This window comes from Salminus brasiliensis, chromosome 8 (genome assembly GCF_030463535.1).
Source record: "Salminus brasiliensis chromosome 8, fSalBra1.hap2, whole genome shotgun sequence".
Lineage (NCBI taxonomy): Eukaryota > Metazoa > Chordata > Actinopteri > Characiformes > Bryconidae > Salminus > Salminus brasiliensis.
In genome coordinates, this window is record NC_132885.1 from 20387094 (window position 1) to 20400784 (window position 13691).

Consider the following 13691-nt stretch of genomic DNA (forward strand, 5'->3'; position numbering starts at 1 on the left):
TAATGAGTGTTTTTAGGTTTAGTTTCAAAATGAATACGAAAAGCATTTTTTTTTTGCACATGTTCTCTCTCTCTCTCTCTCTCTCTCTCTCTCTCTCTCTCTCTCTCTCTCTCTCTCTGTCATACAGTCTAGTAACTGGTGTATGCAACCATGTATAAAATAAAATTAAAGCTTGCTAAAATAGAACTGTTTAAAAATACAAATGAGTAGTGCGTTAACTTCATCATGGGAACGTTATGGCTGTTAAAAAGGAACTTTATACACGTTAAGACATTGTACAACTTGCAGTATTACAGTATTTGGAGCTACCATTGCAGGGCAGCTCACACATCATCTTTGGATGTAGCTGTTCACTGCAGAACAGCCAGTGGAACTGGGTTTATTGTGTATAAATGTATTTCTAATACATCCTGTAATTCCTAAATGGTTGATGTAATTATTTGTTAAACCCCTTAGATAGAAGTTAGAACTTAGAAGTTGATCACATTTATACATATGATCTAATTTTTGAAGATAAATGGGCAGTACTTTTCATGGTAGATTTTGATCTAATAAACAATTGGAATTTCATAGCCATGTTTCTATATGCACCTGTGTGTTTTCAAAAAGGTACAAGAATGAGAGTTGACAGAGTTCATCACATTTGACAGATGGTCTTTTCAAGGTAGTTCTGGCTATATTTTAGGGCTTCTCTGAATCTTTCTGAATGCCACAGATGCCCTTTTTCCAATACCAGACACCTTAACCAAGTATTTTCCTTTTATCTCTAGCAGATGGGTGTAAAGCTGATATGTGATCCCCCTCAAGTTCATGTCTAAGGTCAGCAGTTACCTGAAGGTCCACCAGAGAGTGAGTATTATGGTAGATGAGACAGATCAGGTAGAGTTACACATGTTGCTGTTATAGGGGTTGTGCTGTGTGTTACTCTTTTACTCTTTTTTTGCTTATTTGATTAACATCACAAATTCTTTAGAAAAGCATGCTGCCATACTTATGCATATTATAGAATCCAATGTGGATTTTTTTTTCATGTAATGTTTCCAAACAGTTGGACTTACAGGCATGTTATCAACAAATTCTGCACACACACCTTCTCAGCTGATTAACCACTAACCAGAACTGCAGTACTGGGTGCCACTGTTGTTACAAGTCAGAGATGCCTTTATCAGTGCTTCTGAAACTGGTCATTGTTTGATCTTTCCAGTGTGTTGCTGGTTGGATTGGACCTCTGAGGATCCCTGAGTGTATTTATTGTTGTATGGCCTTATAGTGCAGTATGGTGGTTTAATAACCACCTAAAACCTACTGTTTCAAAAGCAACTGAGTAAAGTTTGTTTTGTCAAAACCATTACTGAAAGCATACCATTTAATCTAATTACTAAATTATTAAAATAATTACTTCACAAATACTCAATTGCTTAACAAAATTAATTGTATCATATATGTCATATATCTGAAATCAATGGAAGTGTACATATATGTTAACATCTTTATTCATATGGATGTTGTATTATTTATTTATTACCTTGAATATAATTACATTTATAGTAAATGCCATGACTATGAAGTTCAGCAGAATTATGAAACTATTTTCTAGTGAAGTGTGTTTGTTTTTTGTGTGTATACTGTGAAAGGTTTGGTTAGTACTGTGCAATGAAAGTGAATGGGCTTGTAGTGTGTAAATGCTGTGCTGGTATTGTGCAGCGGAGTGTGTTTGCAGTTCCGTTGTGGACTGTAGTGTGTGTTATAAATCAGTTCTGTAGGGGTTGTGTATTGTCGCATTGTGTGTTGTAATGGTGCACTGCAGCGTTTGTGTGTATTGGCGTTGGGTTGTTTATTGGCGTGTAATGAGATCATCCCTCTGTGCTGTTGGATATCAGAGAACACCATCAGTGGAGAGAGTGGATGATCCATAGGGAGATGAGAGGCCTAATCCTTTCTCTCTCTCTCTCTCTCTCTCTCTCTCTCTCTCTCTCTCTCTCCCCCTCTTGCTCTCTCTCTCTCATTTTGCTTCAGGGAAATAACTAACTAACTCTTTCTCATTCTCTCTCCCTCTCTGTCCCTCTTTCTGTCCCTCTCTCTCTCTCTCTCTCTCTCTCTCTCTCTCTCTCTCTCTCTCTCTCTCTCTCTCTCTCTCTCTCCGCATTATTATCTGCTGCTTGGCGTCCTTCCTCTGCTTCTGCCGGTGCCAGCTAGTGGGAAGAGGAGGCATCAGGGGAATTTAGAGTCTAAATATACTCACCGTGGGTAAACATGTCCGCTCACACTGAGAGAGAGCAAAATAATCCTAGAGGCCTGAGAGAGATTAGAGATTTTCATTTATAATCCACTCTCCTCCTCCTTCAGGTTGGCTCGAACAGAGGAGGGCCTGTGCTGCTTGTCATGTTGTTCTTTATTCCTTACAGGGAAAGGAGCTCTTCTGCTTCGTATTTTGCCTCTGACATTTTACACTTAGCGGCAGGACATAAGGTATAGATAGTCTTCACTGATAATACCTGGAATTGCATTCAGTTGGCATTGTGTGATACAAACAGATAGTTGACAGACTTCACAACATAAAGTGTGCTGTGAAATGAAAAGAATTCCTCTGATTAACAGATATACAGAGAGCTGAGACAGTGAAGTTATGTTTGGAAAGTTTAGGAAACATCATAATGGAGCGTAATGTAGTGAACTAAACCCCCAGCTGCTGGCCATGTTTGGGAAGTAGGAAACTTGAGTATAAGTGTTGACCTACTAAACGTAAAGGTTTACTGTATTATTTATAACAATTACTGAGGTAACAACTAATTAAAAACATCTGTATTTTTTAAGAACATTGGTCACTGTAAATGGAGGCCGGAAGTTCAGAGTTGATCTCATGTGGCACTATTTGATGCAGTGCCATTTCCACTAGATCAGGACATTTTCTTTGGATGTGGAGCAATCTAAAATACCCCTCTTCAATAGCACACTGGCTCTGATACGTAGAGTGCTTGCTTATATTTAACTTCAGAACAGTTTGAATGTGGTATCATTTATAATAAAAAAAAACAATATTGTATAAGTACATGATATGGATTGTTGATTTTTAATGTTCTTCATATTATTAATGTTGTTAATAATTATAAATATAGAATATATTATATATATATAGAAATACAATATAATTGGACTAAAATTATGCAATTCTGTATAAGCTCATAAGAGGACCTTGTTCTTACAAATGGGATTAGTTATATTTTTTGATTTTGTTCAAATCAGTATTTCTGTTTGACCAAAACACTGAATACGTAGTAATAATATATGGATTAAAAGCTCACTGTAAAGCCATATGACTGGCTCAATGTGAAAAGCATGCTCAGATTTGCGCTCAGGCAAAAGATACACCAAAAGACCAGTAGAAATGTAATATCAGATATGGACATTAGTAGGTTAATAATAATTGTGCTATTTAAGGTGACAACTCTATAGGAATGGTGCAGTCTCTTTGTTACAGTGTTGTTAGTACACTCCTGAAGATCATTCTTTAACAGGTAATTAATGCAATCCTGTAATTCTAAACCTGGGATAGGAAATAATGCAATTTGCACTTAAGTCTCAATAAGAGAATAGAGTTGTGCGTTTGTGTCCCTGCAGACCACAGGGCGCAGTGTGTGCTCTGTCAGAATGGCGGTGTTTCCACAGCTGAGCTCCACCGTCCCTGTTTTCACGCAGCCACTGATTAGTTTACTGTCGCCTGATTAGAAATTAATTAAAATGATGAAACAGACTCCAGAGGGGGGGCAGAGGGACGCTTTTTAGAAGGATGCGGCTGATGACTTTCATGCAGCCATTATGCCTGAGTCCGAGGGGATGTGTGTGTGGACGTGTGTGTGTGTTTGTATGTATGGTAATCATACTAGCGTTTGTGCATTTTGAAGTGGGGAGAAATACTGGGGGTGCCTCATTGAGTCCCCTCCCCCATCACGCACTGCTGCCTCCTTCCCACTGTCTTCAACAAGTTTCTGAGTAACCCTCTTCAGTGTTCCAGCTCTTCTACATGTTGTCCTTCAAACCTCCTTCAGCGCTTTCTCTATTTGTCTTTCTCTATTCATTCTGCAGATCAATACTTTTCATTTCCCTCCACATACAGTATGTGTACATAGTCTTCACCTGTATTTCAAAGGCAGAGAGTTGCCTATTGAAAACATAAGCTCAAAATATGTGTGTATATGCACAGTGCCGTGCAGCCGGGTGACTGTGATTTTTCAGTTCAAATAAAAATGGTTGAGGGCACTGAGTAGTTCAGTGGACTATGGTGTTTTCACTATGATCTGAGGATCGCTGGTACAAATCCCGGGTCATTCTGCTTGCCATCAGCAGCCAGAGTCGGAGAGAGCACAATTGGCCTTGCTCTCTCAGGGGTGGGTTGATGGCATTTCCTCCCCACATCACTCTCAGTGTGATGTTGGTCAGCACAGACATCTGCTAGTGATGGTGGGAGTTCACATGAAGGATTAGGTAATTGGCCTGGATAAAATTAGAAATAAATAAAAAAGAATGAATAAATAATTAAAAAAAATATCTTCATGATGAAGGCAGTGATTAGTTTCCTGTTGGTCTTTGTCTGGTGGTCAAATTTTGCCACATTTTTTAAAAGGCCTCCTAAGGGCCACCTTGCTGCATCCCAATTGTGTTTAATACTATATACTATTTATACTATAAGGACTATAGACTAGTGTTAATATTGTATGTTTGTCAGGTTAGTAAACAAAATATTAACATACTAACCAGTTTTCTTTAAAACAAGTGAGGAAGGGTTGCTCAGCCAATATACGTCACTACAAGTTCTCCATCCACCGTTGTTTATAATTATTGTTCCGGACGTGAGAAGCTCCTCCCTTTCTGTTTCACATTGCATTGTGATACTTGTGTCCATCATAACCACACTAAAAACAGCTGATTCTGAGTATGGATCATACTGAGTATACTGAACTTGGACACTTGGACAACTATCTATACCACTAATTTTCCAAATGACAAAATTCATTTTTTTACATTTTTTCCCAGTAAAATTATTTGCAATCACTGAACAGTGTCACATTCTTTTTGGCCACTTCAGTCTAGTTTTATTATTTCATTATTATTATTATTTTTTTTTTACAAAACTGAAATGACTTAAACCTTATTCCTGAAACCAAAGTGTGGATCACTTAGTAATTTAAGCGATTGGGACAGCTCTACAGTGCATCTGAATCTGACAGTTGTTCTTTACATTATGTCAAATCATTTCATAAAGAACAGACCAATAGAAAAAAAAATAAAAAGGTTTTTCCTTCTCCTGTAAAGTTGTCATTTTGTAGGTTTAGAGACCCATTTGGAGACCCAATTGTTGTGGGTAACAGTGACAATATACAAATATACACATATGTGTAAACAGAATATCTACATTGTCGATTGTCTAAATACACACTGCTCACATGAACAGTGTAACAGGTATCCGTGCAGCAGTGCTTGAGAAGAAAAAAGAAAGGAACTGAAATTAATTACCTGAATTGTTGTAGACAGTACAGTTAACATTATGTAATGATAAATGCTATGTCGTATTAGGGCCTGATAACATCAGTCTTATGGATAGCGGGCAAATTGCTACTCCATAAGCGGTTTATATAGCTGTTGCATTTCTGCGTTTCACAGCTGAATGAACCTGTAATTGGAGCCTAATGAAGCCCAGAGGGGCTGGGTGGCAGCGAGCGAACACGCCGCTATTTATTTAACTGTGGACTCTTCAGATTAAAAGGCTTCAGTGTTTACCCCATGGCTCAGTGGATCATCTTTTCAATTTAGCCTGACAAGCGCTGAACAGCAATCCCTCAGAGGCACACTCAATTTCGAATAGGTGAAGAGAGAGAGAGCATGTGAGTGTGTACGCGAAGAGCGTGTCATGGAGACGCAGGGAGGAACAGAGGCAGGGATAGTGGGATGAGGGATACAGAGCCACAAGCTGTAGTATTTGACAAGATTATTTTTGACTGAAAGACATTAAGCATTTGTCTTTACTAGTGCCTCACTGTGGCATTGTTGCAGTGTTAGTGTTGTGTCTGGCACACGTCCATTTAGACTGAGAATATTTGGGCCTTCACACACACACACATACACACCCGCACACAAACAGAAACACTCATTCAGAGGTCTGTTTTTTTTATACAGTGTGAGGATATTGGGTTGTAAAGATGTCTGAATGTATTACCATCATATGCGAAAGTTTGGACACCCCTGTTCAGATGACATTAATACAAATAATGGTCTAGGATCAAATCCTAGGGTCCAGAAAACAGGACCCTAAATAGCCAATTGTTCTGCACCCTTTACAGCATGATTTCTGTTTATTTACTCAATACGTTGGATTTGGATCAGATGTTCCAGGACCTTCACCTTTGTGCATGTCACGTTTTTCTGTTTCTTTATTGTTTACACCTGTTTTGTTAAATTAGTGTGGTAGTGTGTGGTAAAAAAGTGCAGGGGTGTGTTCTCTGTGGATGATGTGTACTTATGTTCTCTTTAAAGATAAAAAAGGTATTCTGACCAGAGGTGCCCAAACATTTGCATATGACTGTATGTCCAAATGTATTTTTTTATATCATTGCTGTTAGAGCAAACTAGTGTCTCATGCATCTCATATGTATTAATTAATTTAATTTATTTGCATCTTTATTTGATATACAAATATTCTAATCCTAAACCTAAACCTGGGACTTTATTCCCAGTACCTCAAAGGAGAGGACTGCAGTGTGTTGCAGTTTTAAGAAATGAGTATGTAGCTTTGGTGTAAAGTATTGATCTGATTAGTGTACGATGGTGTAAGTTGGCTCTAGCTTTTCTAAAAAAAGGTCAGGACACTTCTGTCCAAAAAAGTATGAAAACACACCCACACACAAACACACACCTTATGCACATCCCATTGGCCAACAAAACAAACTCATTTTCTGCTAAATGTTTACTTGTTTATCCTTATTTGTGGATTGTGGGCAGATGTATTGCTGGGGAAGAGGCTGGTGGATTTAAGAGCGCTGGCCAATGCAGGCATGAAATTGGATTTCAATAAAGCACTTGCAACCAACTTGATTATGACCCCCTCTATGACTGTACAGACACACACACACATGCACACTCCCACGGTACGTTATGCCTGGTGGTCTACCCAAACGAGCATGTGCAGGCTAATTGGAAAATGCTTTAAATAATTTCTAATTAGAACAAGTGTGATAGTAATTGGCTTGGTAATCTCAGGATTAATTAGTGTTGCTGTGCTGTGAATCTGTATGTGTGTGCGTTTGTTGGGGTGTATGTGTGTGTGTGTTCGAGTGAATAAATGAATGAATGAGTGAATGGAGAAACCTGCAGGTTTCTTGCAGGCCTTGAGCCACTTGAGGGGGTCCTGGGGGTCCAGACAGAAGCATCTTTGTTTGGTTTGTGGTTCTGTGGGTGGCCCCGCTGCACTGAGAAAGACACATTTGTTTCCAAGCAGATAATGAAATAAACAGAATCTATTAAACAGGCTGTCCTCCCTCATGCCCTCACTGACTACAACCCCCTGCACTCATATCCCCCACACACTCTCTCTCTCTCTCTTTTTCTTCTACTCTAGTAGACCTTCCAATAGACCTGTGTTATGAGGGTCTGTCTAAAATGCTGTCACCCCCACCCCCCTCCATCCAGACTGTAAGTGAAAGGCACCTGTCCACAAATAAATTCCCCCTCATCCCTTTACTCCTCACTCTGTTTTCTCACTCGTCTTTCCACTTTGCTTACACATTCTTTCTCATCTTTTGTCTTTCTTGTGCCTGCTTTTCTCTCTCTCTCTCTCTCTCTCTCTCTCTCTCTCTCTCTCTCTCTCTCCCTCTCTCTCTTTTCTCCCTCCTCTGTCCCCCGCCCATTGCAGTGCTAAGTGGCCTCTCATGTAGAGAAGGAAGGAAGTGAGGTGAGCTCCGGCTCTTTACACTGACCTGCCCTCTCATTACTTCATTCTTACTCTAGTAATAAAAAAGAGGGAATGAGAGAGAGAGAAAGATTCAGAATTGATTTAGGGTGCCCAATCCAGAGGGCTGTCGCGTCCTTCAAGGACGAGAATGTATGATTTTCTATATTTAGTGTGATGTCATTTGTGTTCAGAATGTGCCCCCTGCTTTTGGTTCAAAAGCCACTCTTCATTCATTTTCCCATTTTCTAAAGAATGATGGATGTTATGTCCTGAGGAGGTCTGAGGCTAAGTTCAACCAAAAGTGTTTCAATACAATTTGTAAATGTTTCTCCCTGGTTGTTTTCCTCTCAGTTAAATATTTCAGCAGTTTGGCTTTAAGCTCTTGAGCTTTTATTGCAAATGATTTGATGTCAATCTCATAAACCACAGGCTTGTTATTCAATTATTAATCTTAAGATGTGTTATTCAGTTTCCACTATTATATAATATTTGGTATCTACCACAAAGCTTATCATTTACAATTTTACAGGAGGAAAAAAACTTTTTAAATTTCAATGGAAGTCAATGTAAGTTTTATTCCTAGCCATTTCAAAGCATTTCTATTGGCCCACTCATCATACATCTTGACACAATATAAAGAACAACCAGGTTCAAATTTAGTTAAAAAACAACAACAACAACAACAAAAAAACAGTTACAAGTTTTTCGTGTGGCAGTGACCTAATGTATACATTATGTAGAGGAATGGAAGTGTGGGCCCACATACAGAGCCTTGTAGAGACTCAATAACAGCCTTTATATGATAAGAGCCAAGCTTATTATATCTGAATATTTCCAGTAGTTTTAATGTATTTATGTATAAATAAGCAACATCAGGGTAATATCTGGGTCTGCCTTATGATTCCAGTGCCCTAACCTGTATTCTCATTGATAACTGATGGAGTATGTCTGTGGTCATGTTTTGTCCTGCCATTGCCCTCGTTGGTCCTGACCTGGATTCTTTGTTCTAAATTTTAATGTATATAAGGGTATGGCTGGTCCCATGGCCTTTTCCCTGACATTTATTGGGCCTGTGCAAGGACATGCCCTTTTCTCCGTCTCCCCCATTCCTCCCCGTTAATCAGGGGGGTCTGAAAAGCAGGCAGATAAGGCCATTGTTTGGCCTGACAATGTCCTGATGATACGGCCAGAGAGGATCGCTAGCCTGCGCCTTCCCTTTTCAGAGCTAGCCTGCCACCAGAGAGAACTCATTACTACAGAGCAACCAGGTTAATTAGCTCAGAGAGAGAGAGAAAGAGTGAGAGAGGGGGAAAGAGGGAGAGAGAGAGAGAGAGAGAGAGAGAGAGAGAGAGAGAGAGAGAGAGAGAGAGAGAGAGAGAGAGAGAATCTAGAAGGAGAAGAAATGGACATCTGTATTTATTCCAGAGTAAGTTTTTTATAATGGCTTTCCTGATGGTGGGGATGATGAGGAGACCACCTGCTTTGAGACCAACATTGGGGCAGTGCAGTCATTTTTTGTTTGTTTACTTATGTATTCATATTTTGGTCATTTATTAGGTGGGTCTCAATGATCTTAATACCGAACTTCAAAACATAAATCTGTACATCCTCTTAACCTCTCTGTCTTTCCTGAGGGACCCCCCAACGTTTTTGGAAACCTCTGACATTGATCAAATCTAGGCATCTAGGTACATTCTGTTTGTTCTTGCATTGCTTGTAGTTCATCTGCTTGATTTGTAAGATCACTGTTTTGCACAATTTAGTTAAAAAAAATGCCAATAATGTCAAAACTAATTAATGTCAGCTCTGGCGATCACCTGAAATATCAAGAATCTAATTAAATCTTGACCTCAGAGCCGAAAAAGAGTATTGAGCTTATAAAATGTGTTTACTAGTGCACTCCAAATTGTTGCGTGTTTTCTTACAAAATGACCAAGTGTGTGGATAGCAATGAAAACTGGTCAAACTGGTCAACAGGGGGAGCTCTACAACCCTGCAACTTTCAGCTCCCATTGAAATAACTGATTTGATTGGGAACCACATTAGATGATATTTTGGAGCACTTTGTTGCAGCAATGTGAGTTTAGGAAGTCACTCTGTGCATTTTGAGCTTAGGTGTTTGTACCGATTTTGAAAGTAATTTTAGTGTTTTTTTTTGTTTTGTTTTTTTTTGACTAAATGGTGATATTAAGTGTAAATTTACGTTGTGTGCTTTTCCATCAGAACAGCAAGAAGTGTTTTGCCTATAAGGCATGGAAGTCCTGTTGATGTGCTCACAGCCCATACATAGCCCTGTGGTGAGAGCTGCATGCCTGCAGTGGCTTTTCTGTAAGAACCGTGCAGATGGTGACAGTCAAACCTGTTTCTATAGCTCTGACTTTTGTGTGGTTTACCACTGAAACTTTACACCATGACTGTAGATGGCTGGACATATGTGTGTGTGTGTGTGTGTGTTTGCTGTGAGCTTGATATTGGCTCTGCTAAATTTCAGTGTTTCCGTAGTGCACTGAGTTTCTGAGAGCCTTTAGCCTTGTCATTCAGGTCACAGTGGGAAGGGCCCCTTTCAGTCCGGTCACCTTTTAGCCTGCATTAGAGTACATCTCGGAAATACGGCACCATGAGGGGCACCTGTTCAAGTACTCTGTAATCTTCATCAGATTGACTCTAGCCTCCCTCTCTTATACAGCATGATCAAGATGAGAGAGATCCAGAGGAGTTCTCCTATATCATTACCGGCTCATTTCTGATGGGCCTGTGATCTTCTTAAGCTCGGCTAGAGATCTGACACGGAGTCGGTGCTGCCGCAGATTGAGGGGTGATAGAGATGGAGAAGTAGCAGGGCTGCCAAGCTCTTCTCTGATTTCTAGCTTTCACAAACCATTAGCTTTTATAACTTCCAGTAAAAAAAAAAAAAATTAACGCTAAAAATAAAGAAAGGAATAGAGGAACAGTTTTTGGTTCCCTGAAGAACCTTTTAGTGGTTAAAAGCTTAAAAACCCATTACATTTAGCGGTTCTGTAGGGAACTGAAACCTCTCAGGAAGCTTTTTTTTTTTAAATGTGTAGTTGTGTCAAGAAAGTGCCTTCATTTAGATGTTGCTCTGTTGGTGTGAGTATTAGGAACACTTGTTTGAGTCTGCTGAGTTTGCTTGTGTGTGTGTATGTGTTTACAACAATGACATCAGTATCATACCATGGTTAAGTTACAGGTTTGGCTGATCTCAACTCTTCCTCCATCTCTTCCACCCTTCTGCCCTCCATCGTTTCCACCCTCCCTCCATCACACCACCCCTCCCTCCCTTTCCTCCCTCCCTCCCTCCCTCCCTCCGCTGTCTCTTCATTCTCCCTTTTCTTTAGAAAGAGCGAGAGGAGATGAGCAGAGCGAGAGAATCCGCGGCTATTGTGTGTCAATCACAGTGTGTGTCATGGTCTCTCCCCCTCCTGGTGATTAGCTCTCTTAGTGCAGCTCTGCAGTATCTCCCCAACAAATAAACCCAGCCTGCAGCCAGCCACTGAGGCCTTGGGCATGAGTTCACACACACATACTCACACATTCACACACACTCACACTCACACACACACACACATACACACTCACATACACACAATCCAATTACTCACCCCCTTTGTCACACCCAGCTAACGCTAGACAACACACTAACTGTGCTATAAACGATATTACTGTGAACTACAGCTTGGGCGATATCAAATGTACGCAGTCGAGTAGTAGGGAGGAAAGAAATATTTAATAAATAATGTAAACATAGTGGTATTAAATGCTGTATATGTACAGTCAGAGAAATTAATTCCAAAAATGTTGTAATAATTGGGGGTATAGAGAGTTTTGAAAAAAAAAACATGAAGAAATAAACAAATGAAGAATGCAAAAAATAAAATAAAATAAAATAATAATCATAACATCTCTGCACTCTCAGAAATGTACTATGTGTGCACAAGTTTTCTTTTAAAAGGCGTCTAAAAAAATAAAATATGAAGCTCATTATTTGGGCATTATTTATTCAAAAACAACATTGGAATAAATACATTGCAATTTGATGTGTATGAGTGTGTCAGCTTAACTACTTCCAAATCTCTGCTTTTTCACTAATACAAAATAAATATTAAAGTTTTAGAATAAATTAAATGAAGCTAAACTGTGCCTCCCAATACCTAAACCATTTGTATTGACTATACACCATTCATTTTAAATCATTTTAAATCGCTGTCAGTATTATGGTATATTATTGATGTCGTAACTAAATATTTGGGCACATCCTGAAGCTAACAGTTTCTGCTGCAGCAGTAGAGTGGACATTGTGTTGCTGTAAGAAATGCCTTACAGTTCAAATAAAGTACATTTCTGTGCTGAAAGAGCCATTGTGAATACCAGACAGCTAAGACCATGAACTGAAGCACACATTCTGGGAGCATGCCCAATAGTATGTACCTTAAGGGATGGGAAGGAAAGTGAAAACCCAATCCATACATTGTTTACTGGGCTGATCATATAACACATCCATAGTGTAGAGTGTAATATAATATTTTTGTTTTAGAAGCTATCCACACAGCACTGACTGGGATGTCAAAAAGCACCGTCATGTTAAAACCCCATTTTAATTTCTCCCTAGAACATATTTTTAGGGTTCTTCTTTCAAGCCATCATTAATAGATGTGACGAGTGTAGAGAGCTGTAAGTTACTCATATATCTGGACCTGGACATATTCCTGGCCACACAGTTCTTATAAAATCATGATCAAAAGTAAGACCCACTGCCTACATCAACACTGCAGTCATGAACCACTCTGTTTACAGACCAACACATTTCAAATGTGAAATTATATGACATTACATGTGTTATACCTTTAACACAGACTGTCTCTGCTGGCAGTGAGCTACACTCCATTCTGACCACTGCATAATAAGACAAACACATGTACTGTACAACCTCATCCCTCTAATCTGAGCTTGGTGTCCTCTCAGAACATGCTGGAGCCGTTAGAGTCTTCAGCGGCTGTTCAGTGTGAGACAGCTGGATGAGATACTGGGGTGGGGAGATGGTGTCAGTGGAACCTGTTTCTGTAGCTTGCTCCTTTGTGCGGTTTGTCATTGAAACTTTACTGTACACTCTTGCTGTAGGCGACTGGAACACATCCTGGTCCCCAGCAGGAAGAGGTATAGACAACGGAAATGTTGAACATGTCCCACAGATTCAGGACTGAGGGTGGGTGGGAAGAGGCGATTCTTTTTTCTGAGAAGGTGAAGGATGTGGGGGATGTGATGGATGGTGCCAGGCTTGATCTTGTACCTCCTTGTCTTCTTGTTGTTTTGTAGTAGAAGGGAAGCGTATTTAGGATTTCACCTATTCTTCCTGTGCAGAATATCGTAATTCATTTACTGGGTTCAACTCTGACTGAAATCAGCGTGTGGAGAGAGAAAGGCTTAATTCCAGTCTTGATAATGAAAATGAATGTTTAGGAATCTTCACTGCTTCTTTCAGAGCCAAGGCATCAGTCGCTAAATGAAATGGAGTTGTTTCACCTCCGCTTTAAGTTCAAGTGTAGCTTTTTTTTCTCCAGACTCTTATTGGCATGAAATAAGCGAAACATGCTGTATTAACCTTTTTTGTGGTACATTTAACAAGGAAGAAACACAATTATACGGCAGCAGAATGAGTCATTGAGGTGATTATCTTATGGCTTTAATGTTGTGCTGAGCATATGTGCCTTACCTGCTACAATTCTGAAAAGAA